Genomic DNA, 24,668 nt, shown 5'->3' with positions numbered 1-24,668 from the left:
GTGCCGATTCTCCTTGGAGGACACTACACCTGCTTTTCATAAGCAGAGCATTAAAGCGTGTAACTCGACACGATTTGAGGAATTGTCTTACTTAAACGCTTCTTCTTAATAGACCGGGAAGGAATATCGATCAGACGGAAGCATTCCAGGCCACCTTCTAAAAGTGAGTGTATTTTCTCCTCTCATTATAGAAAATCTGAAGCCGCGGAATAAAGTCCAGCTCCTGAAGTATGACTTCTCATTTAAATAATAATAAAAAAAGAGCCTCATTGCTGTTTTTGTTGAAATGATCTCAGTGTTATTTACAAAAAGTTATTTTGTGAAATCGATTTTGATTTAAACTTTTAATGTAGATCAGCTCATCAAAGCATAGAGTCATCTGGGGAAGATGAAGGAGAGAAATATTGAGCTAAAGAAATGGTTTTATTTTCCTACAAAAATGTATTTTTAAGCCAATTTGGTTTTAACTCAGCGTGACATGGAACATTTGAGTTCTCTGTCTTGCCACAGCCACCCAGGTCAGTTCGTCAGAAATCCCCAGAATAATCTAAGACTGCGAGGAGCTCAGAAAATGCTTCTTATGCTTGCTTTCTTCTCGCTTTTTATGAGGAGAATATTTAATTATTTGGCTCTCGATGACTAGTTCTGCAGAAAAGTTTCATAATCGCTTTATAAGCAAAGATTGTTCACACAGCTGGGTCAAGCTTATAATTGATGGATGAATGGACATTTCAAACTAGGTGATAGACAGATGATAGATGATAGATAGATGATAGATAAATGATGGATAGATAGATGGATAGGTAGATAGATAGATAGATAGATAGATAGATAGATAGATAGATAGATAGACAGATAATAGAGGTATCTTTTCATGACATGGAAAACCTTCAAAATGCATTAGCAAACATCTAGTAAAATGAAAAAGATTTACTTAATTTTCAAAAATATTTACACTGTTGTGAAACTGGTCATGAAACAGCCAGTCATCAAACCAGTATTCTAAGATGTTTATCTGATTTATCTAACATTAGTCATTTTATCTCCACCAGTGCTTCTCAGGCTTAGAGCAATTTGACATTCGGAGCAAATGCTTCTCTGTTTTGGGGGGGCTGCCTAGTGCTTTGTGGGGTATTGAGCAGCATCCCTGGTCTCCACCTGCCAGCCACCAGTAACCTTCTGTCCGCAACTGAAAAAACATCTCCAGAGATTGCCAAACATCCCCCTGGGGAGGGAACGGATTATCCTCAGCTGACAACCACTCACCTGTAGGGTAATTTTCTGAGCATGTGTAATTTCGTTCATCCTGGTATGTGATGGCTAATTTTGTTTGTTAGCTGGGCCATGGCACCCGGATATGCAGCCAAGTATTAGTCTCGATATTTCTGTGAGAGTGGATTTGGGGTGAGATTAACTTTTCAATCAGTAAAAGATATCGCCCTCTCTAATGTGAGTGGGCCTTGTCCAATCAGTTGAAGGCCTGGAGAGAGCAAAGATTGACCCCCCCACCCACCCAAAAAGAGGACATTCTGCAGCCGATGACCTTTGCCTTGAAATGCAAGTTTTCTATGAGTCACCAGCCTGCCAGGCTACGCATCAAATGTTGGAGCTGCTAAACCTTCACAATTGTACAAGTCAATTTCTTAAAACAAATCTTTTGATGGATGGATGGTTGGATGGATGATGGATGGATGGATGGATGGGTGGATGGGTGGATGGGTGGATGGACGGGTAAATGGATGGATGGATGGGCAAGTGGGTAGATGGATGGAAAATAAATGGGTAAATAGGGATGGATGGATGGATGGATGGATGAATGGATGGATGGATGGATGGATGAATGGGTGGGTGGATGAGTGGGTGGCTGGCTGGCTGGCTGGAAGGAAGGAAGGATGGGTGGATTGACACATTATCCACTTATATACATCTTTGTTCAGTGTCTCTGCAGAACAGTGACTGATGGAAAGAGTCACCTAGGAGAAGCGCACGCTGTCTCTCTCTCTCTCTCTCTCTCTCTCTGTCACTCTCTCTCTCTCTTTCTCTCTCTCTCTGTCTCTCTGTCTCTGTCTCTGTCTCTGTCTCTCTCTCTCTCTCTCTCTCCCCCTCTCTCCATCCTACAATCTATACTTTGGCTCACACACTCATCTTGCTTCTCAAAGCCCATCTCGTACTGTCCCCCTGGCCTTTGAGTCCAGCCCCAGCTGGGTCTGACTTCTCGGCAGCGGTCAGGCGCTCGGCCTGGCTGTACCTTGGAATTCTCGGTTCAGAGCCACCGTCCCGTATGAGTAAGCCGACTTGGAGTCTGAGTATCTCCTTGAATGTTTCATTCTTTCTAAACCACTATCTGCTCCCTGGGAAGTTCGCCAGGTTCAAAAGGGCCTTCTCTTTCATTTTCTTGCAAAATCGGGATTGGGAAAGAACTGAGCTGGAAACGTTTTTTTTCTTTTCTTTTCTTTTCTTTTCTTTTTTTTCCTAATTGGGATTAAAAAACATGTAACATAAAAATAACCATTTTAAGGTGGCCTATTCGAGGCATTTAGTACATTTACAAAGTTGCACAACCAGCTCCTCTATCCAGTTCCAAGACATTGTCATCTCCCCGAAAGCAGGCCGGAGCCCACGAGCGGCCCCTCCCCGCCCCCCGCCCCCCACCCCGGCTTATCCTCACCCCCTCCCTGGCTCCCCAGATGGGCCTGTCGTGGACTCTCGCGTCTGCAGAATCACACACTGTGCGGTGTTTGGCGTCTGGCTTACTTCACTCAGCATCGCGTTTCAAGGTGTCAGAACTTGGTTCGTTTCTTCTTTTTCGCTTAGCAGCTTCCTCGAGGAAGACTCTGTGTGTTGGTCCGGGGGAGAGTCTGTCGGTCCGTCTGTCGATCCATTCTCACCGTGTCGATTTAACGCGGATAGCACGGAGCGCCTTTTTCAGGTTGGGTCCTTGTTTCGGTCATTCAGTCATTCATTCGTTCACTCGCTAATTGGCTCGCGCGCTCGTTACAATCAAGAGGAAAGAGGAGCTGCTCGTCTTAGATACCGGCGATAAGAGAGGCTGTCGATTCCCCGAGAACGTCTCCGTAGGCTCGAGCGGGTCTCGAGACGGCCCTAAATGCTTCCCTTGTACACACGCGTTCACTCTCTGCACACTTTCCTTTGACCTGCCACGTGGCAAATTATGTGACTCTCGAAAACTTACTCTACCGAGGGAAGCAGACGGGAGAAAACTCCGAAAGCTGAGTTCGTGTCACGTCACGCCGGGACCAGGGGAGGGAAGGGGAGGCGTCCCAAACTGTCGCCGTCCCAGGAAGTCATGGGAACGGGAGGAAATGCGTCGAATATCTTTCCTCGGCGCTGCATGGGGCACGGCAGAGCCCCCCCTTCCCAAGAGCCAGGGGTTTCGAAGTCTGTTTGCAAGGTCACCGAAGGTCACGTTCTCCAGGCCACGTTGTCCACGCTTCTCGTCCGTGTGAAAACCGTGACAGAAACCCACGCGGCAGCCTGTGTGGCGGCCGCTCGCTCGGCTGGCGACGGTCTGGGCCGGTCAGCGCTCCGGTCTGCAGATGCTTCGTACGGAGAGAGAACGACGTTTCGCTAGCTTGCAGGAGCGGTTCGCCCCGCCGGGGACACTCGCCGACTCCCGCAGGCATTTTTGGTGGTCGCAGTGGGGTGGATGGGGTGTTACCGCACTCGGTGGGTGGAGACGGGGAGACTGCTCAGCACCCTGCGGTGCCCGGGACGCCCCGCGTGAGAGTCAGCACCCCAGATGTCAGGACGGCAGGTTGAGTGACCTGCCTTGGCATGGGAGAAACTGTCTATCCATCCTCTGTCTGTCTATCCTCTATCTGTCTATCTGTCTATCTGTCTATCTATCTATCTATATCTATCTGTCTGTCTGTCTGTCTGTCTACTATCTATCTATCTATATCTATCTATCTATCTAGCTATCTATATCTATCCATCCTCTAGCTATCTATCTACTATCTATCTATCATCTATCATCTATCTATCTATCTGTCTATTTATCTATTTATCCATCCTCTATCTATCTATCTATCTATTATCTATCTATCTATCTATTTATCCATCCTCTATCTATATCTATCATCTATCTATCGTGTATGTATGTATGTATGTGTGTATCTATCTCTCTATCTATGTATCTATCCTCTATCTATCTATATCTATCTATCTATCTATCCATCTATCATCTTTCTATCTATCTATCTATCTATCTATTTATCTATCTATCTATCCATCCTCTATCTATCTCTCTATCTACCTTTCTATCTATCTATCTATCTATCTATCATCTATCTATCTATCTATCTATCTATCTATCCTCTATCTATATCTATCTATCTCTATCTATCTATCTATCTATCATCTATTTATATATCTATCATCAAGTTAGCTAGCTATCATCTACTCATCTATCTTTCTGTCTATCATCATATATCTATCTACCCACCTATTTGCTTGTAAGTACCTACCACCTACCTATCTGTCCTTCTAATCATCGTTTACTTTTCAATCAATCTGTCCACCTATCTATCATCTATTATGTATTATATATCTATCATCTACACATTGTCAATCTATCTTTGTATCTATCATCTATCTATCGTGTATGTATGTATGTATGTGTGTATCTATCTATCTATCTATCTATCCTCTATCTATATCTATCTATCTATCTATCTATCTATCTATCTATCTATCTATCCGTCTTTGTCTATGTAGCCATTATTTACGAATCACTTACCTACTTTTATATTTTTCTAATCTATACAATCTCTCATATATTTTATAACCTATTTATTTTTATGCATCATCTATCCTACGGATAGATGGATAAAAGTTTATAAAACATACACACACTTAGAATAAAACCCTTGGGGGGCGTGAGATGAGTAACTTGGAAAACGCGGTACGTGCGTAGAGCTCTCTGCCGTGTCACTCGCTCTTCCCGACAGCGTGGCCCGGGCTCCTTTCTGGGCACAGCCTCCTTCGCTGCCCCCTCCCGCCCCCCCAGCCTGCCCTCGCGCCCGGCTGGCCTGGTTTGGCCAAGGACCCATCTCCCTGGCCCTCGGCGTCTGAGGCTGCATCTCTCCTCACCTGCGCCCTGACTCTCGGTCCCTGGGCCGCGTCCCCCACACCCACGCCCACGGCGCAGACAGGGAGAGGCGCATGGCCGTTCCGGAACGCTCTCCCCCTGCCTCCGGGGGCCAGCCTCACGCCACAAAGCAACGGACGGAGCAGCTCTGTGTACAACTGCCGCCGAAGGACCCTAGATTACGGTCCCGATTTTCACTCCCGCGATCCCGCTCGTGACACTGAGGGAGTTTATGTTCGGGCCCGGGTCATGGCTGACAGGCAGTGGGGGGAGGAGGCTCGTTCCTGATGACCCCGTCCGCGCCGCGTGCAATGGAACAGCTCTGCTGGACCGTCTTCTGAGCCTCGGTTCCAATGCATCTGGTTCCCGTTCGGGCCGGAGGAAGTTAAGCGCGTTTCATCATGATTCTCCATGGCGCGCACATGTGTGTGTCGGGGGGCAGCGTGTGATGTTTGCTGGTGGTGGTGGGGAGCAGGTTTATGTCGTTAATCCAGCCGCTCTCCCCACTGTAGAAAGCGCTGCATATAAATTTGAATTTCATCTCCCAGCTTGCATTTCCCTTCATTTGTTCAATGCCCCCTTTTTTTTTTCTGATTAGAAGTGACATGACTAAATTTTCCTGAAAAATCATCACCAGATTAAAATCCTGTGGGTCTCTTAACTATCTATCTTCCTATGCCAGGGGGAACTTTTTTATAATTGTCATTTGGATTATTCACATATTCTTGAAATGTTTTAACAAAGTGACTTTTGAAATGTTTCGATGAAGATTTTGATCGGTAAGAAAGCCGATGCGTCTCGTAAAATTAAATCTCATGCGGATTGTGGTGGGAAGCGGTGTAACTACTCAGCGAAATAACAAAGATTCAGAGTCTGATTTTCCTGCAAAGAAAGAGGGCTGGAGAAATGTTCTTTTCCAAGTATAGAAACCATTCAAGCTTCATGAGTTCACTGTTTTGATCATAATTTAAATCTCTTCCAGATTTCTAGCCTTAGGAAAAAAAAAAAAGTATGGGTTCATGCTTTTAGCAACGAAAGATCAAAATAGTATATTAAATACTCCCGGAAGACTTCTCAAACACATAAAAAAAATATTCAGTGAGTTAACAGAACGTAAATCAGAAACAGATACCGACGCTGCCTCAGATGGGACAGGCATCGAACCCTCAAGAAGACGAGGGATCAGGAAGCGGAAGGTTCGCGGAAACGACCGGTCGCCCGAGAGAAATATGTTCAGATCTCCGCTGTGCCTCCGCGTCGCCATGGTCCTGGAAAGCTGACTGTTCCGCGAAAACACGCAGCGCCCCGTGGTCACACGTCACGACACGGAGTCCCGGCCCCGCGCACTTCGGGGGCCGTGCCGGGGGGGCCAGCGCAGGGCCGGCGGCCGAGCGGCCGTCGCCCACGGGGCCTCGGGGCCCCTGCACTGTGTCCGTGCCCGGTGACTCACACATAAACGACGTGCTGGGCGGAACACAAGTTCCCACCACTGCGTCCAGCGGCCCCCAGGTGCAGGGAGTCCGTGCTGGGGAAGCCGGCGGACCTCGGCCGCGGTTCAGCGTTCCCGCTGCACGGGGCTCGGCCGTCTGTCCGCATGACGCTCTGCGGCCGCACCGAGCCACTGCCTGCCCTCGGCCCCGTCACGGCACAGCCACAGCCACGGGGCCAGCGGTCAGCTCCTCCGCCATGCTGGGATGCGTTACAGATCAGTTAACCCCGGGTGGTCCTCCCGTTCGTCCCGCCTACGATCGGTCACGTGGGGGCCACAGCGCGGGTCGGAGGGCGGGCGGGTGAGCCAAGCCGGGGTCGGAGCCCCCGCCTCGTGGTCGCCGCCCTGGCCTTGCACGGGGCGGTCTCGGGGCTCTGCGCGGGTGGACAGGACCGCCCGGGAGGCATGACGGTGACTCCGCAGTGGGTCCCGCAACGGCGCGGGTCCGAACGGCGCGGGTCCGCTCCCGAACGCGTGGCTTCCCTTTCGCGGTCCATCCGCAGGGCTCCGTGAGTGGGGGTCGACTTCGAGCAGACGCCGCCGCTTGTGTACGCCGAGCAAACCGGTCCTCGGCGACCCGTAAGCGCTCGGGCCACGGCCGCCAGTCCGGGAAGCTGTGTTGGTATCGTGGGGCCTCAAGGACAAGTCACCGCTGGCTCCGGGACTGCAAACAACACACCGTGATTCCCTCGCGGTCCTGGAGGTCGGAAGTTCGAGACAGGGGTCGCCGGCGCGAGGCCGAGGCGACAGACAGCAGGGCCGGCTCCTGCCGGAGGCTCCGGGCGAGAATCCGTTCCCCGGTCTTTTCCGGCTCCTACAGGTGCCTGCACACCTGAGCGCCTGGATCTTTTTTCTCTTCCAAGCCAGAAGGCTGCGCCGAGTCCTCCTCCCCTGCGGTCACGGGGACCTTCTCTCCTGCCTTCTCCTCCTCTTTTAAGAAGCCTTGTGATCACAGCGGGACCACCTGGACCAGCCCTATTGTAAGCGTAAGCCAGTCGGCGACCCGAATCCCGTCTGCCCCTTTAACGGCCCTTTGCCCTATACGTGGGTAGTCTGGGTTTTAGACTGCCCTTCAGCAAATCCTTTTCTTCACTCCGAGAGTCTTTATGCCACCAAAAAAAAAAAAAAAAGGAGAATATCCCATAAAAGAAACCTCACGCAAAACCCCGCAGAGCTCTTGAAAGAAAAGACGGGGGTAGTTCACGTTCTGTCATCACGAAGGGGGGTTTTACGGGAGGCTCGTCGGGGGCTGTCGGGGCGGCAGCCGGCCCTGGCAGAGGGGACCACCCGGGGGGGGATCCGGGGGCCGCCCGCGCGATACCCTCCGTCTGCCCTTTCGCCTTGGGAGGCCACATGTGTGTTTAATGGATGAGGTCATCCCTCGGTGCGGTTAATAAAACCATGCTGTCGGCTGTGAACAGACTCCTATGAGCATCGACCATTGGAAAGTTAATTTCTGCAGCGGAAGCAAAATTTAAAAATGGAAGCGCGAGGGGCCCTTCCATCTGGGCACCACGTGTCCTGGGGAAGGAGTTTCCTTAGATACATGGGTCACGTCCCCAGTGGCTTCGGCTGGTGAAGCTCCCGGGGTCGTCCTGTTATTGGTGTGAATGTGCAGGGACAAGGCAGAAGGCGTCCTGCGAGCTGGTCGGGGACACCCGGGGTCCCACACCCCGGGAACCGAAGGGAGGAAATGTCCGTGCGGGAAACGCCACCTCGCGTCCGGGGCCGAGCGCGGCTTTCGTTAGTACGCGAGGACACAGAGACTCAGCAGTCTGAGCCACAGCTCCGGGGAGAAGCGGATCCTTCGACGCGGGCGCCGGGGAGGGCGGCTTCCCGGAGGAACGAGGCAGCGGCAAGAATCGCGACAGGATGAACACGGCACCTGCAGGGAAGAGCCCGCCGTCGAGGTCTTTCCCGCTTAAACGTGGAGGTCTGCGCGGAAGCCACTGAAGAATGTCAGCCGAAGCCCCGTGAGCTTCCGGAAGGCCGCGCCGTTTCCCACCCTCCTCACACCGAACGCGACCGCCCCCGGCTAAGTTCGCACTTTGGCTGTCATTCTCTGCAGAACTGTGGTTTTGTAACGCTGGACACGGTCCGACATACGCCATCCTGGCTGTTCTTAATGGCTGTGATTCGGGGATCTTTAAAGCTCTCCGTCTGGAGTTTGCGGCTGGCGGCAGACAGGCTCGGTCGGCTCCCGAAGCCCTCGCGAGCCGGGCTGCCGTGGGGTTCGGAAGACGGAGACTTGAACACAAGCCCCGGGAGGGGGGGGCAGGGGACGGTCCCGGGGGCCTGACGCGTCATGTGAGGACAGAGGAATGAGGTCACGGCACGTCCAAGCCCAGAGTGGCATTTTCACGGGGCCCTCATCGCGATGACGCTGTGACGTGTCGAGCACGTCGGTGCAAATCCTTGGACAAGATTACGGGACAGATGACATGGCTTGACATTCTTTCTGGCCCTACGGGTCTAGAAAAACACACACACACACACACACACACACACACACATTCTTGACGTTAGAGACGCTTGAAAGTCGTCCCCAAATGCCGCCTCCTTGAGGGAGCGAGAGATTCACGGCGGCCGTCAGCTCATGAAGCCCGTCTCCACCTCACGGCTCCGACGGCCCCTCGGGACTCCTTGGGCGGCCCGCGCTTCGCGGGGGACGCCGGCCGGAGATGCGTGTGGCTCTCTGCGGGCGGCTCGGCCCTGGCCTCCTGCGGCGTCGCCTGCGGGTGGAGGCCACTCGGGCCGCCTCAGGACAGGGACCGGGCGGCGCACGCGCCGAGCTCAGTCGGGGCGACGTTTGCAGCCCGTGCCGGACCCTGGGCGTTGCCACCTCCACATCTCCCTCCCGGGCACCCGTTAACACGAAAGCCAGCTGCACGGCTGCCTTTTTCGGGAAGAGCCACACCTAAGAGTTGCAAACTGCTGACCGGCATCCGGCCGGTTTGCAACGGACAGCTGTTTGCACTTAGAGGCGTCGACCCCATCTGTCTGGCTGTGTCATCGTTTCCTCAAGGATCTTCCCCCGCGGCTCGTCCCCTCCGGGTCAAGGGCCAGTCCTCGTCGTAAAGCCCCAGGCCGGCAAGGTCGCCGAAGCGGACGTGTAGAATTACGCTGACATTACATCGACCTGCGGAAGGGAAGAACGCTCTTTCCAAAAACATTATTTCTGGCTTCACTGTCTCGTTAGCAAACTGTCTTTGTGGAAGCGATTTCCTCCTGGATTCTGTTAGCCTCAGCGACTTTTTACCCAGAAGGATCTCATAAAACACATGGCTCATTCTCTCTGGAGTTCAAGGATGCGTTGGACTCTTCTCTTGTTTTTGTCCGTTAGAATTCCCTTTCGAAAACAAACTCCCTTTTCTAAGTTGAATGAAGAGGCAAACAATGATTGAGCCTTACCATATGTAGTGGGAGAATAAATATAAAGAGAGAACTTCACGTAACATACCATACGTAGGGAGATGTTTAGAACGTAACATCCGCCAGCTTTTAGGCAGCATTTTAGAAAGCGTGAGCTGGGGCGCGGGAGTCCTCAGGTCCCCGAAGCAGGGCACTGGACAGAACGCAGCAACCTCACCAGAATGTCACGTCCGTGCCGTTCAGAATCGGGTAGATAGAACCAAAATGAAAACTGTGTGGGCAAGTTCTAAGGAGGGAACAAGGGACGAAGAATTCAGACACCCACAGGCTAGAATTTTCCGATCGATTTTGTAAACACTAAACAAAAAAAAAAATACTGCTCTTTAAAGAAGGTTCTTCCGAAATAGGGTGAACAACGGCCATTTGCGGGCACACGTCCTTTGCGGGAGCATGACGGACATTGTCGAAATCAGCACGGAGTGCGTACACGTGAAAACCCAGGCTGGCCAAAGTGCAGGTTCTCGACGAGGGAAATCCCACACTGCGCCTCACGGAGACCTCAAGTCTGCGAAGCAAACGTCATGCTCAGAGGAAAAATTCACTGCGACGAAAATGGCGAGAGGTTCGTCGTTCCGTTTTAATATGCGGAGGAGGCGTCTAGCTAACCCGCGTGAAAGGATTCGCACGAGGCGAGCCTGTTCAGGCCGAAGAAATCACAGGAGAAAGAGCCGAAGAAAACTCTCCCGACTTGATGGAAGACCTGAATCAAAAGATTCAGAAAGAAACGCCGATGGTAAAGGAACGACAGGTAAATAAACACTCGTTCTGAACCTTAATGCAAATGATGAAGATGCCCATGACGGGAAGGCGGGACACACAGCCCATTTGAACTCGCGGAGCAGTCGGCCGGGCCTCGCACGCGAGGCCGTCATCGGTCAAATCCGCGTGGCGAGCGGGGTCGGCCGAGGGGCTCCGCAGCCTCCCGTGGATGTCCCAGGTACAATCCCAAACACGTTCCGGGAGACCCACGACTCTGCCCGCCCGGCCGGCCGCCTCCCGCTCTCCCCCTGGGGTCCTCGCTCGGCCCCCCTCGGCGGGAGGGATCGCGGCCACCCTCCTCCCGAGGCCAGGCGACCACGTCTGCAGGCGCTGAGCATCCTCACGGCCGGGGATGCCTCTGGCGTCTGGGGCACAGGGAGCAGGGAAGCCGCTCATCGCTCGGCGGCGCGGAGAATGAGCCGGCCCCAGGGGGCCGTGGCGCCCACGCGGGGAAATCGTCACGTGAATCGGCCGTGGCGTCTCGAGCCTCCGCCTCCGCGCGGCTCCGTCTTCCTTCCTTCTCCCTCTGCGTTGTCGCGGCTGAACTCCAGCTCCTCGTCCATTTTTGCAGGCGAGGTTCTTCCTTGCACGTCCGTCCCGAGAGTCGAGTCGTCCGTCCCGCCTCGCCGGCGCCGGCGCCCGCGGCAGGACCTCGCCTTGCTCACCTGGGTCTCCTCCTCCCCTCAGACCTCCGCGCTCCACCCCGGCAACCCGCGCCCCTCATTGCGATCTGCGCGGCGCGTGTCCTGGGCCCGGACCGCGGGCCGCAAACGACTCCACGTCTGCTCGCGAGGACGTGTGTGTGATTTACAGAAACAGCACCGTGCCCTAAATCTCATTCTGCCTTTCACTCAACAAAATGCTTCTAAGCCCTAATCTTGCTGCTAAATAACCCCACGTTCTCCCCCGTTTGTCACCACAACATACGCATCTACGACGCGATCTGAGCTTCCCGTGGCGACGACGACCCGAGCCAGCCTCGGCGTCCCAAAACCACGTGGAACGACCTCGCGCGCTTTTCTAGGAATTTCTTCAGGAGTGATCCCTACGGCGGGTGTTGTTGGGCCATCACATTGGCAAAACTTCTCTGTGTCCTTTAGCGAAAACCTACAATCTGGCTAAAAGGCTGTTCGGAATGGCCACCGAGGCGTCGACTGCTGCCGTCGGGGCAGGAAAGGTCCCGTGTCCTCACGCCCGTGCGAACACCGGCTACGTTCCGGTTCTGCAGAAGTTTTAGCGCCGATGCAAACGTGCTCAGATGATCTCCTCCTGCTGCTTTAACGTGCAGCTCTGATCACTAATAGTTATTTCGTAACGGGGCTCCCTCCTTCGTGTCTTTCCTGTTTCTCTCCTTCTCCTGTTTTTTGTTTGTTTGTTTGTTTGTTTGTTTGCTTTTTTCCTATCGGGTTTCTGGAGGGGTTTTTATTTCCTGTCCGTTGGCGAGTGTCCCAGTCGCAGTCTACTGTGGATCCTTTTCCTCCCCAGCTGGGACTTAGCCCTACGTTAGATGGATTTTTAATGCATCTTTTAGGACTCGTTTAAGAGCTGTCCGAAAATGACTGTGTCCATTGGTGGCATATTGCGTTGGATATTCATGTGACAGAGGGTGGCCTCCTGTGCCACAGGCTGGGGGTCCCCCGGGAGGGGAACAGCGCGCATGCTCCACCTGCAACTCCACCCGCGGCCGGACGCTCTGCAGCCCGATTCCCCTCGGGCCCCGCATCGCATGAAGCTACGGTAAGAAAATTTAAAAAGATCCGTGCCGTTACGAGGGGTTCGGACTCCCTTCCTGTTGATGGGAAGCAGGTTTGTGGGTCCGCACCACGAGACGCAGACGTCTCCGTGGTAAAGGGACCGTGATGAACAGGGAAGGGGGACCCCACAGCCGATCCGGCTCCCCGCGGCGCTGCGGCGTGTGGCTTTCTGCAGGAGCGTCTCGCGGGGGGAGGGGTCCCCGACCGGGAGGGCTTGCACGCGCTCACGAAGGGGGCCCCAGGCGCGAGGCGTGGGGGGCCCGGCTCCGCAGAGGGAGCGTCCCTGAGGGATGGCGTGAGCTCCCTGGGAGCAGGTGTGTGGACGCCCCGTCCCGCCCGTCCTGCGGATCCTGGGCCACCCCCGGCCACGCCACCATCACCCCAACTGGCCGCCGACTCCACTCGGGACTGTCCATCTCCTTCCCAACCCCCCCTTTTCTCTAAAATTAAATTTACGTTTCAGGTGCAATTGGCATCGGAGATTAAACCGCGTCCAGGGCTGCGGCCTCGTGGGTAGACATTCGTGGAAGCTGCGGGCGGTCTGCCCTGGCCACGGCTCCCCCCGCCGTGTCCCGGGGTCACCGACTCGTCCGCCAGCGCCGAACCGCACGTCCCCGTGGCGATTCGCCGCCTGCCACGTGGCCCTGCGCCCTCCCCCCTCCGCCTCCCATCTGGTGGCCATCGGTTTGTTCCCCGTGCGTCTGGTTCTGTTTTGTCCGGTCATTTATTTTGTTTTTTAGATGCCACATGGGACCAGCTCCTTTTTTAAATTTTTTTTAACAGAAGGGAGGCAGTCGACAGACGGCGGGGAGGGACCGGATGGGCCGGCCGCTGTCCCGCCCGGGGTCGCGGCAGAGCTCCGGGGGTCGCGAGGGCGGAGGTCGCGTCCATGTCCGTCGGCCGCACAGTCCGTCCTCCGTGCCCCCGGTGCCCGTGCCTAGCACACGGCTCCCGGGTGGACGACCGCTGGGCCGGGCACCGGCGAGCCCGCCTACGGCTCGTCCGCGCTTCTCACGGCGGCCACACTCGGATTAAACTCAGACTCCTGCTTTCTAGGCGCTTGTTTTACGAAACTAAAATGTCGCGGGAAGCGGACAGCCGCCGGATTTATTGATTCGAAACGCTGTGTTTCGCCCAGAGACACGCACCCCACCTGTATAAACACGAGACGCTCGGGAAATAGCCGTGCACTTGTTGTGGTAAAGCCTCTCGTGTTTATCTTTCCACACGAACGGAGAGCTGAGTCCCCGGCAGCAGCAGGGCGCGCGGTGAGCGTCCACGCGGACGGAACCGCGACGAGACGTTTGCTCGCGCGGCACAGACGGGCCGCGCGCGGTCACGGGACGAGCCGCCGGAACCGCCCGAGACGTCTCGTGCACGGCGCCCACACCCGCAGAGGAGGGGCTCGGGGGTGGCCGGCCCGGACGCAGGCGCGAGCTCGGTCCGGTTTCTCTCCGACACCAACCGCCTCGCTGGCCGTGCGGTGGACGCCGCGCACAGACGAGAACCGCACCGTGACCACGGAAGCGCCCGGCTCCCCGGGGGGCCCGAGCGACCGTGAGACGCCTCGGCTGCTCCGAAGGCCGGCGGGCTTTCCCTGCCAGCCCCCTCTCCTGAACGGGCGGGAGCTTGTCCCCCTGTTGGCTAAGATTCGGCTTCTTTACGTCGACCCTGTTTGGACTTTCTTTCAAGTAGAAGCAGATGGGATCCCTGGATGGACGGCTCACCCGGTGCTGGCGAGCCGAGGCAGCGCTGTGTATGGACGGCCGTCGGCTTAGCAAACGGGGACACGGGGCGTCTGCGGATACGGTACGCCCCAAATGTCACACGGGATACACTTACGATTATCATCAGCGTAACGTGCGTCAAATGTCACACGGGATACACTTACGATTATCATCAGCGTAACGCGCCAAATGTCACACGGGATACACTTACGATTATCATCAGCGTAACGTGCGTCAAATGTCACACGGGATACACTTACGATTATCATCAGCGTACTATGTTGCAAGTATTACATGAGATATACTTACGATTATCAACATGAGTGTGACCCAAGGATCACACAGGCTATACTTATACTTTAAAGAACAATTATTCGTTATTTCTCCAAAATTCAGATTTACCTGGCTGTCCCGTATTTTACGTGGCGACCATACACTTACGAGCTGACACTATATTTGTCTGTAGAAGCAGCAGACGGTGCCGGAACCGTCCGGGAGGAATCGAACCGTCGTCCTCGGGAACGTGCTTCTGAAAGCGCCGCGGGGGGTCCGTGAAGAAAGGATTTAATAGATCTTTCTCGCAGGGTTTCACCCAAAATGGTGACTGTTGCTGTTGGCGTCAGAGGGTCAAGCTCTCTGGAGTCGCATCCTGCGGGAGCGCGAACATTCGCCATCCTATAGGACACACGGGGCTTCCGTGTGGGGCTGTGCAGTCGCACCCAACGATGTGCGTGTCCGTGTGTGTGTGTGCGTGTGCGTGTGCGTGTGTGTCCTTCGCACAACCGCGAATCCAAGAAACACGATGCCTGCTCCGAGGGGGCAATGTCAACGTTATTTATTCACATCGCGACGTCCTAGAAGTGTGGGCGGACCCTCCGCCTCCTCACTCCGGGCCGCGGCTGCCGCTTTTTAACAACTACACAGACCTCGGCCCCGGGAACGGGCTCCAGACCGGGTCCGTTCCCGGTAACACTCCGGTCCTGGACTCTGCGTTTCGGCCTCCGCCTTTATCCTCCTATCTCACCCGCGGCCGATCACGCCCGTGAACGGGGAGGGAGCAGTGTTCGGGTCGGGGCGCGCTCCGCCTCGTCGCAGATGATGGATGAGGCCATGGCAGCGTGGTTCCTAGCGCGTGGAGTTTCTCCGCGCTGCGAAACGCCGTTCCGAAGTTGCCTTACTTCCCTGGGAATTGTTTGTTCAAGTGTTCCATTAGCCTTGGCTTTAAAAAAAAAAAAAGGCTTTATTAGCCGCTTCCCCCACGCCCCCCAGTTAAACGATGATGCTCCTGGGTGTGAGTCAGACTCCTGTTTCTGTGTTTTGACACTTGAGCACGGAGTCACGTGTACTCGCAATGACTGTGACTCTCAGAAGACTCGAGCCCGTCTCCGGGTCCGTTTTTGACCCCAATGCGTGTTACGTGGTCCGCACGGTCTCACGAGAAGAAGGCGCCTTTCGGACGTCCGCGTGAGGGCTTGCTGTGGAATGGAAGTGTCTTTTAGAAGTAAGACTTGCCCGCCGCGTCCAGGACATTCTGAAATAAATTAAAAAAACGTGGCGTTTTGACAGATGCCAGAGGAAGCTCATTGCAAACCCACAATAGGCTCTGGAAACGATCTGACAGACTTTACATGGGATAGCGCTATTTTCTTTTTTTTTGAAGAAATCATATAATAATAATTATTATTCTCCTCCCTTTAGTGAGTCAAAATAAAAGTGTCTTCATACCCGAGAACCTATAATTATCTGGTTACACAGCGAACTGTTGCAAAACTTACTGGGAATCCGTAATTATTTGGATTGAATTTTGGAATAATAGTAATTTTCCAATTATTCCGATTTCAGTGGCGTCCTGTACCTATTTCTAAGAATTGCAGCTTATCCCTTTTTCCTCCCGATTCTGTCCTTTAGCGTACATGATTATAAAGCCTAACACGTTTGTACGTGCCCCCGTGTGAATGACATGGCTTCCCAAAGGAGGCGTTCCGTCTAATTTGGTATCATTAAACAAACGGATAGCAAGAGAGGATGCACGTGATATTTGCGGAATGTGCCGGGCAAAGCCACGAAGGGGAAGGACATGTGGCCTGTCCCCGGGTCTGAGACGAAGCCCCGCTCGAGCGGGCTGCAGGCAGAGGCCGGTGTGACCGTGCCGGGGGGCGCGCAGGAGGTGACATGCTGTTTTGGGGCGAGGAGAGGCTGAATCGGGCACTTCTCCCTACCGCAGTGTCAGTGCAGATGAGGACGCACCGTGCGGGGGTCTACGAATGGGGGGGGTCTCAGCACCAAGAGCGAGAGGAAGTCAGGTGCTCGAAACACAGAAAGGTGAGGTGGTCAGCTCGGTGGGCACGGCCTCTTAAATCCTGGGGTTGTCGTCAAACCTCGGGCCATAGAGGAAGAAAAGGAAAGAACTCAAGTTTTGCTTTGCGGCCTGCCTCAGTTTCCCATGTGTGTGTGGACCTTCTCCGCGGATTTGGGTCTAGGAGTATGTGCTGAAGAAGGCGGTTCCCAAGGCGACTCACCCTCACCTCCAAAACAGCCACAGTCTCGGCATTATTTTCCAAGCAGCTTGTTCACTCATCACTAAGTCTTAAAAACTTTCCCGGATGCGGCCACGCCGCCCTGAACGCGCCCGATCCCGTCTGATCTCGGAGGCTGAGCAGGGACGGGCCTGGTTAGTCCTCGGATGGGAGACTGCCCCGGAATACCGGGTGCTGTAGGCGTAAAAAATAATAAAAAAAGGGCTTGTAAGCTCACAAGGTCCTTGCGAGCTGGGAGGTCAACCAAGTGTTGCCTCGCGAAAACAAACAAACAAAAACAAAAACAGAAAACAACTTTCCCTCGAGTCAAAATAGGGATCTTTTCAGTTAAAAAAATAATGGCCAGGGCTTGTTCCATATAGTCTATGTGCTACGGTTTATTCTCAAATCCTGCCCTCATTTCATGGTTAGTTTTCAAACTACTTTTTTTTTTTTTCTGGTAGCGCTCACCGGTTTACTCCTTAGCACTTTCAAGACAGAAGAGTCGGAGAAACCGAGCTGACCCCTGACAGCACCGCACGGAGATTTCTTTGTTGCCCGTTTTCCGATAAGGGAGGGATGCACGTGGGGAGAAAGTCGAGAAAAGGAACAAATAATGCAAACAACGATGTCACACGCTTACAAGCAAATAACACGCAACGGATAGGAAGCTCGGTTCATGTAAAAATGCAACTCACACTGAAACAGTTCTACCCATCAACTGGCCAAAACAACAAAAAAAATTAAGTCGTACAGAAGCAAAGATGTGACGATAAGTCTTTTGTTTCTTTTTTTTTTAAGTGCTAATTGACTGGAAATCAATGGGATCTTTTGGCAACACGTCAACAGCCCACAGAAGCAGGCAGTCTAGCGAAGGCATGGAGAGTGTGGCGTTTCTCTATTTCCTGTTCGATCGTCGACGCTTGAAGTTAAGATGCCGGACGCAGAGAGATGAAGGGCGAACTTCTGATGGGGGGGGGTCCAGCCACGAGGTTTTTTCCTTCCTAGCAGGCAGACCCTCCGTGAAGCCTCGTAAACTCCCAGGTGCCCCGGGAGAGGGGAGGGGAGGGAGGGAGAGAGGTGGAGGGAGCCTCGTCGCTCCAGAGACGCTCAACCAACCCAGGACGCCTCACGCGCTGCTGAGTGCCACGGAGACACGGAGATCTGGCCCCCTCCAGCCCCCGAAAGAGGACGCGCAGGAAGAAGCAGCTGCGCGAGCCACGGCGGGAGGAAGCGTCGGCCCCGTGGAAACGGACGGGCTTACCCGCGGCCGGTCGCCTGCCCAAGACCTCGTCCGCCCCCGTCAGAGTCCCGCATGCCCTCGGCGTCTCCTGAGAACACGGGCAGCACCATGTCCTGTACGCGGTGCGAGCTACAGAAGGGTGAGCCCCCCGCGACCTGCAAACTCGAGAAGACGCGGGAGCCTGAATGCGCATCGCGGAAACAAACCGACGCCTTCTGCTGCCCGCTTTCGCCCACACACGGGGAGGGCGCACAGGCCCTCCTTGGCTGCCGCCTCCGTGTTCTTCGGAGCGATCGGCAAGGATGACAGTGACGTGCTGTGATCCGCCTGCGAATGTTCGCTCGGATGCTGCAGAAAACGGTGCAGAGCGCCACCTGACAACGCGGACCACGCAGACGCCGCCCAGAGACCGAGAACGGCCCACGAAGCAGGTGCCCGCAGAGACGGAGAGGACGATGCACTCCATCTGGCCCCCACGACCGCAGAGGACAGAGATGCTCTGCACGACGGGCTGAGCTGCGGGGTTCAGGGGCCGGAGGGGGGTTCACCACGCGGGGTCCCCATCGCGTTGGCCCCAAGGCACGGCGACCCTGGAAGGCCGAGCACGGCGAGCGAATGGGCTTTCACCGCCAGGCTGCGCGGAGAAGCCGGCGCTCGGAAAAGCCGGTAGGTACCTCGCCCCGGTGGCAGACGGTCCACGGCGTGGGCACAGCCACCCAGCAGGGGCCCCTGCCGCGCCCCAGCCGTCGATCAACGACACAACCCCAAAACAAACCGGGGGTCACAACGCGGTGATCTAATTTCCGTGAAATTCCAAGTGCCAGAAAAACATGCGTTTAATTACGTTACAGTGTCGGCGATATGTTGCAGATGTGTTACTGCGGACGCAAATTAAATACATAAAGATACACGTTTTAAGTAACGTTGTGATTCATGTTTATGTTTTGGGTATAATTACACACATACACACACATATATAATGACACATATATATTTATACAGCTCACGTATCGAACGAACTGGAAAACATGTTCGATTTAAGTGGAGTTGCGTGGTCGGCGATGTATTGTGGCATGAAAGAGGCCGTCTTCTGTGCAGGCTGGGAACTTCTCGTAACGCTTAAATTATTTCAAGGGGAAAAAAAAATCCCTAGAAAATGGGAGAGACGATCACTTGAACGTCACGGAACCCCACTCGTTGAAAACTGCACAAATGAGGGCCATTCGAAAATAAAGTCAATGCTCAAAACCTACACATGTAAACATCTCAGTACTAAAGAAACGTGCATTGGAAATACTGAAATATCGCTTCTTTCCACCAATCCAGTTACCAAAACTCATGGAAGCTGGCAAAGCTCGCTGCAGACGAGGCCGCGAGAGCCTTTCATTGCTTGAGGAAGGCTGCACATTGCCACGGCAGTTCTGCGTGGGACCGGCCAGCGTCCGACCGTAACATGACTGTGCGGATCTTCTGATCCAGCGCTTCCTTTCTGGAAACTGATTTCACACACACGCGTGCGCACAGACACATCTCGGAGAACGATCTGGCCCCAAGTGAATAGGGCCCAGGCTGCTTGAAGGGCAGACTCTCCATACTGGTCACGCAGGCCATTGTACCCGCAGCAGGCACCGTGGCTGGCCGGCTTTCTCTGGACACATTTCCTTTCTCGTATGGACCTTGGTCGTGCAGTCGCTGCAATTCTTCCTGTCGGAAGAGACCGTCAGAGAAACACAGCAGGGCTCGCGCTGTAACCAAGAGCCACGCAGAAGCCGCACGCAGAACCAGAGACTAAGCTTCACCCGCTGGGACACTTAGCCCACCCGCAGGTCAAGGTGAGCTCAGGGAACCGCAGGGTTTTCCCAAGTCCAGAGGACACCTCGGCCTTGGTCACTCGCCAAGAATATTTATCAGTGTGGAAGAGGCTCACTGAGAACAACACAAAATGCGTATCTAGCCTGCCACATACTTTAGGACAATCACAAAGCCCACAGAAGGGAGAGCAGAGCAGATGTCGCCAGGTGTCGGGATGTATCCACCATCAAGCGGGTTTAATTTCCGTGCTTTGTTTAAGATGTATTTTCTGTTTTTAAATACACTATTTACAATGCTAATTGTACCAGTGAAATCTTACAATGTCTCAAACCGTTTTGAGTAACTAACGCATGTGAAATATTCATTATTCCATATCGAAGGGATGAACCATGCCCCGCAAAAGAAAAAAAATATATATATATCTCTTTTAAAGTGCGTTATCAGTATCGATTTTGCCTGCATAGAGAGCATAAATCTACCACTATTTTGGAAGCCTAGAATTATTCGTCATTGCTTCAGGAATTTTTTTTTTCCAAGTGCAGAAAACAAAGCAGACTTTCAGTGAAGATCGAGTGACAAAAAAAAATATCGAGCTATAGCCAAATGAGATCCGGGAGACAAAATTAGGGTATGGGCTGCAGACCCAGGTAGATTCTGGTGAGAAAGTCAGGGTTTTGCAGGCCCGAACGAGCCCGGCCGGATTCCGAAGGCACCGAGGCAGAGGCCCCGATCGGAAAGAGTGAGGACAGGCACACGGCGCTCCGGGGACCCCTCGTCCCGCTCCAGAAACAGAACGGGCCACGGCAGCAAACGTGGAAACGCCCGTCCAGGTCTTCGACGAGAACTGGAAGTCTTGCGCAGGGGCCGCCCGCCCGTCCCCAGCTGCCAAGAGGTGACGCGGATCTTCCACCGCCGCAGGAAAAATCCGGGGGAGCCCGTCCAGCTGGCGCGTGCCGTCCTCGTAAAAGATCAGCGGGAACCGACGATGTCAATGGCCATTCTGCTAAAAAAAAAAAATAATAATAATAAGACGATTGTAAAAAAGAAAAAAAAAAACAACCATCAAAAAAGCTGGATCCACTTCTGCTTCTCGCCGTCTTCATTTTTGGTCAAAGTACAAATCGGCAGAGTTGGAGCGAAGCCGCAGAGAAAAAAACAGTGCCCCTCTGTCGAGAGGCCATGAATAAACCGTCATTTTAAGAGCCGCGTTTAGCCGGGAGGCGCTGCGTGCCGGTGAACAACGCACGAATACGCAAAGGCCTCGCGGTGTGAGTCCGCGGGAGCCAGGGAGGCGTCGTCTCTCCGAGCCCCGGACACACCCGTCTCCGACTGGACGTGGACGTGGAAAGTACGGAGACTCAGAGAAGGCACCGACGTTTCTCTCAGGAGCGTTTTGCAGACAGGAAGCGAGACCCAAGGGTCGGGCCCTGTCTCCAATTGTGTGAGTCGCAACTCACGTTAAAGCGAGACCCGAAACCGAGCTAGGGCTCCACGGGCCGATGGGGCCGCGTTCGAGGGCACCGTGTGCACACGGCGAGCTTTCTCACGTTAGGGTTTTCTCTAGGGGTGTGTGTGTGTGCGTGTGTGTGCGCGTGTGAGCTCTGGATGGTTCTGACGAACACGCCGGCTCCAGGCCTCGACGTGGCCGTGGCCGAGGGATGGAAAATCCAGGCCGACGAGATCTCTGATTAAACCCCGATTCCTTTCAAGTCGGACACGTCTTCTGGATTAGGTCATCGGGGCCGCTTCTCTCAAGCCGAGTGGGGCAGGACGGGGCGTCGGCTTGGACAGAGCAAGGACCCCGGGGGGAAGAGAGGCAGCCCCACATCTGAGCGCAGAGGAAGGGACGGCCCCGGGGCCTGCGCGGGCCTCCCCCGCAGTCCACCCCCGGCCTTCGGGCGTCTTGGCCACTTATTCACCCCGCCCACCAACAACAAGGCCGAGCGGAAGTTCGCGTGAGGGCCAAGGGCGCGCTGTAGCCTTTGCTGGCTCACGTCCCTCTCACGGGGGTGATATCACTTTTTAAACTGTGCCCTTTGCGGATTTTTCTTTCTTTTTTTTTTTTCCTTTTCCTTTTCTTTGCAAGGCACTGGTTTTAAACGGCCTGGACGCGCAATCTGATCTCTCAGAACTGTTTCTGGGCCAGTGGCTCTCGGAGACGTGGACCCCCGGGGGACCCTAAAAAAGCTGACCATGCAGCACAAGCGTAGCCAGATGTTTAGAACGAGAACCGAGAGCTCGGGTGGAGCCTCCCCGATGTTCTCGGGAACTAAAAACATTTGGGATGAAATTTAAGACCCAGACGGTCGGGTCCCCGACTTCTCCGATTTGAGCCAAAGCTCGGTGCGGGGTGCCAGGGGCGGATGGGAAGTGGGGGGAGGTCACTCAGTGTTCCAGGGGTACAACGTCTTGATTCTGCACGATGAATCCCGTGTAGATACCGGCTTGATGACACCGTGCCAGCAGCTGACAAAACTGTATTGTGCACGGAAATTTTGCCAAAAGGGTAAATTTTGTGTTGCACTTTTTTACCGCAGTAAAAAAATAAAATAAAATAAAATAAAATAAAATAAAATAAAATAAAATAAAATAAAATAAAATAAAATGACCCAAGCTTGTAGCTTCCCAGGTTTATAAAATGCTCTCTGGTGTGTACCCTGGAAGGCAACTTGCCCATTGAAATAAATAAAATAGACTCTCAAAAGGCTCAATGTACCGGGTTTAAGGAGATGATGGTTTTCTGCCTTAAAGGGAAACATGGGATCCTCCTAAATCCACGCCCTCCGTGTGGGTCCCCCTCGGCCTGGGCAGTGCCGCCCAGCACCCTGAAGCATCTTCGTAGTTCTGTTGCTGGGACTTCGCGTGGCCATGGAGACCGGCAGCGCCAGATGGAGCTCAAATCCCAGCCGCGCGATTTAGCAGCTCTGAGGCCTCGGCCTCCACATTGCCACCTTTAAAGTGGGTGGATGAAGTCCTATTTCACAGGATTTCTAAGTATTGAGTGTTAACGGTGTACCGAGAATCGGAATGGCTGGGTCAAAAGGTAGTTTTATCTCTTTTTTATTTTTATTATTTTTTTTGAGGAACCTCCGTACGGTTTTAAATGGCGGCTGGACCCATTTGCAATCCCATCTCCACGTCTTTGCCAGAGCTTGGCTATTTCTTGTTTTTCTGACGATGGCTATTTGTTTGGACAGGGGTCAGGAGGGATCTCACAGTGATTTTGATTTGGAGGTTTAAGAAACGCTGCCTCCCCCCGACCACCCATCCACACACACATTCATTGCACCGTTATGCACGACAGCCAAGATATGGAAACGACCTAAGCGTTCGTCCACGGACGAATTGATCGAGAAGTGGTACGAATATGCAACGGAATACTACGCAGCCCGGAAAAAGGAAACCACCCTGCCATCTGCAATGATATGGATGGAGCTTAAGGGTGTTATGCTCGGAGAAATAAGTGTGAGAAAGACAAAAACTGGGCGATCTCACTTATATGTGGAATCTAAAAAAACAAAACAAAACAAAACACAAAAAAACACACACCAAACTCGTAAAAACAAATACAGTGGTGGAAGAAGAGAGATGTTGTTTGCAGGTACAAACCTACCTCTAATGCACAGTACAGCGAAGGTAAACAACAACACTGTATTATAATCATCAAACGAAGACCAGAACTCACTCAGTTCCACCGTAACATTGACGGTCGTGGGGCCCGACAGTGGACCGGGCTACCATGACCGCGGCGATCCCACGTAACATCTCACGGTATCAAATCCGCACACCGGGCGCCTTCAACGTCCTCGGTGTCACGGCAAACACGCGGGAGCCCCCCACTCACCTGTGGCTTCTCTCCACGGTTTCGGCTACCCGAGGTCAGCCATGGTCCTGAAATAGTGAATGGAAAATCCCCCAAAGAAACAGTTCATTAAGTGTAGAATCGTGCGCCCTCGTGAGCGGTGTGGCAAAACCTCGGGCCGCCCCGCCCCGTCCTGTCCAGCTGCGACTCATCTGTGCGTCCGGCATCTGCGCGCTGCGGATGCTCCCCGCCTGCTGGTTCCTGGACACCCCGCTCATCGCACCGACGGTCACGGGATGGCATGTTGTGACCACGTCACCCTTACTGTTCCTGACGGCCTCCCAGATGCGAAGGCAGTGAGGCCGGCCATTTGCACACACCAGAGAGAAGCCGTAAAGTGCTTCCTTTCCGTGGAAAAAAGTGTGTGTGTGTGCGGAGAGAGAATCTGGTATTACCCGTGGCCTCAGGCGACCAGAGGCAGTCACAGACCATGTCTCCCGCGGATAACAGGGAACTGGCACATGACGATAAAACATCGTCAACCCGTGAGAGGGCGCAGCTCGTCGCCCTGCAGGCAGGGGGCGCTCTGAAGATGGGCGCCCCTTCTTTTTCTGCAGACAGCACCCGAGACGTCGACCTGGGGGACATCTGTGTTTTCCTTTAACTCTCTGGGGACGAAGTTATCAGGTCCCTTTTCATGAGAATGCAGAAGGAGCTTGGGTGTCGGGCAAGGAAGAGACCGCGGTGGACAGGGTGTTATTAAAAACGAATGAAGGGGGAAAAAATTAGATGGCACCCCAAGAGGAGAACAGGGATTTGGTCACCTGGCATCACGCACCCCCCGGAATGTCGGTTCTTCAAAAATCCCTGCGTTTTCTCCAGGGCATCTGCTCACGCGTGTGCACGCGCGCGCACACACACACACACACACACACACACACACACATGCTCCCTCTCCCAAGCCAGGATGCCACCTCCTGAGCACCCGCTCTGTGGAAATGCCACAGTCCCGAGCCACTGACGA

The 24,668-nt window shown here is 53.8% G+C and overlaps 1 pseudogene; it reads left to right on the top strand.

Annotated features, from left to right (window-relative positions):
• Positions 1–16,872: 16,872 nt before the first annotated feature.
• On the top strand, positions 16,873–16,991 carry LOC118613562 (annotated as a pseudogene).
• The last annotated feature ends 7,677 nt before the right edge of the window (positions 16,992–24,668 follow it).

This window comes from Rousettus aegyptiacus, unplaced genomic scaffold (genome assembly GCF_014176215.1).
Source record: "Rousettus aegyptiacus isolate mRouAeg1 unplaced genomic scaffold, mRouAeg1.p scaffold_m13_p_19, whole genome shotgun sequence".
Classification (NCBI taxonomy): domain Eukaryota; kingdom Metazoa; phylum Chordata; class Mammalia; order Chiroptera; family Pteropodidae; genus Rousettus; species Rousettus aegyptiacus.
Note: the sequence above shows the minus strand (reverse complement) of the source record. Positions and strands in the feature narration are given on the sequence as shown.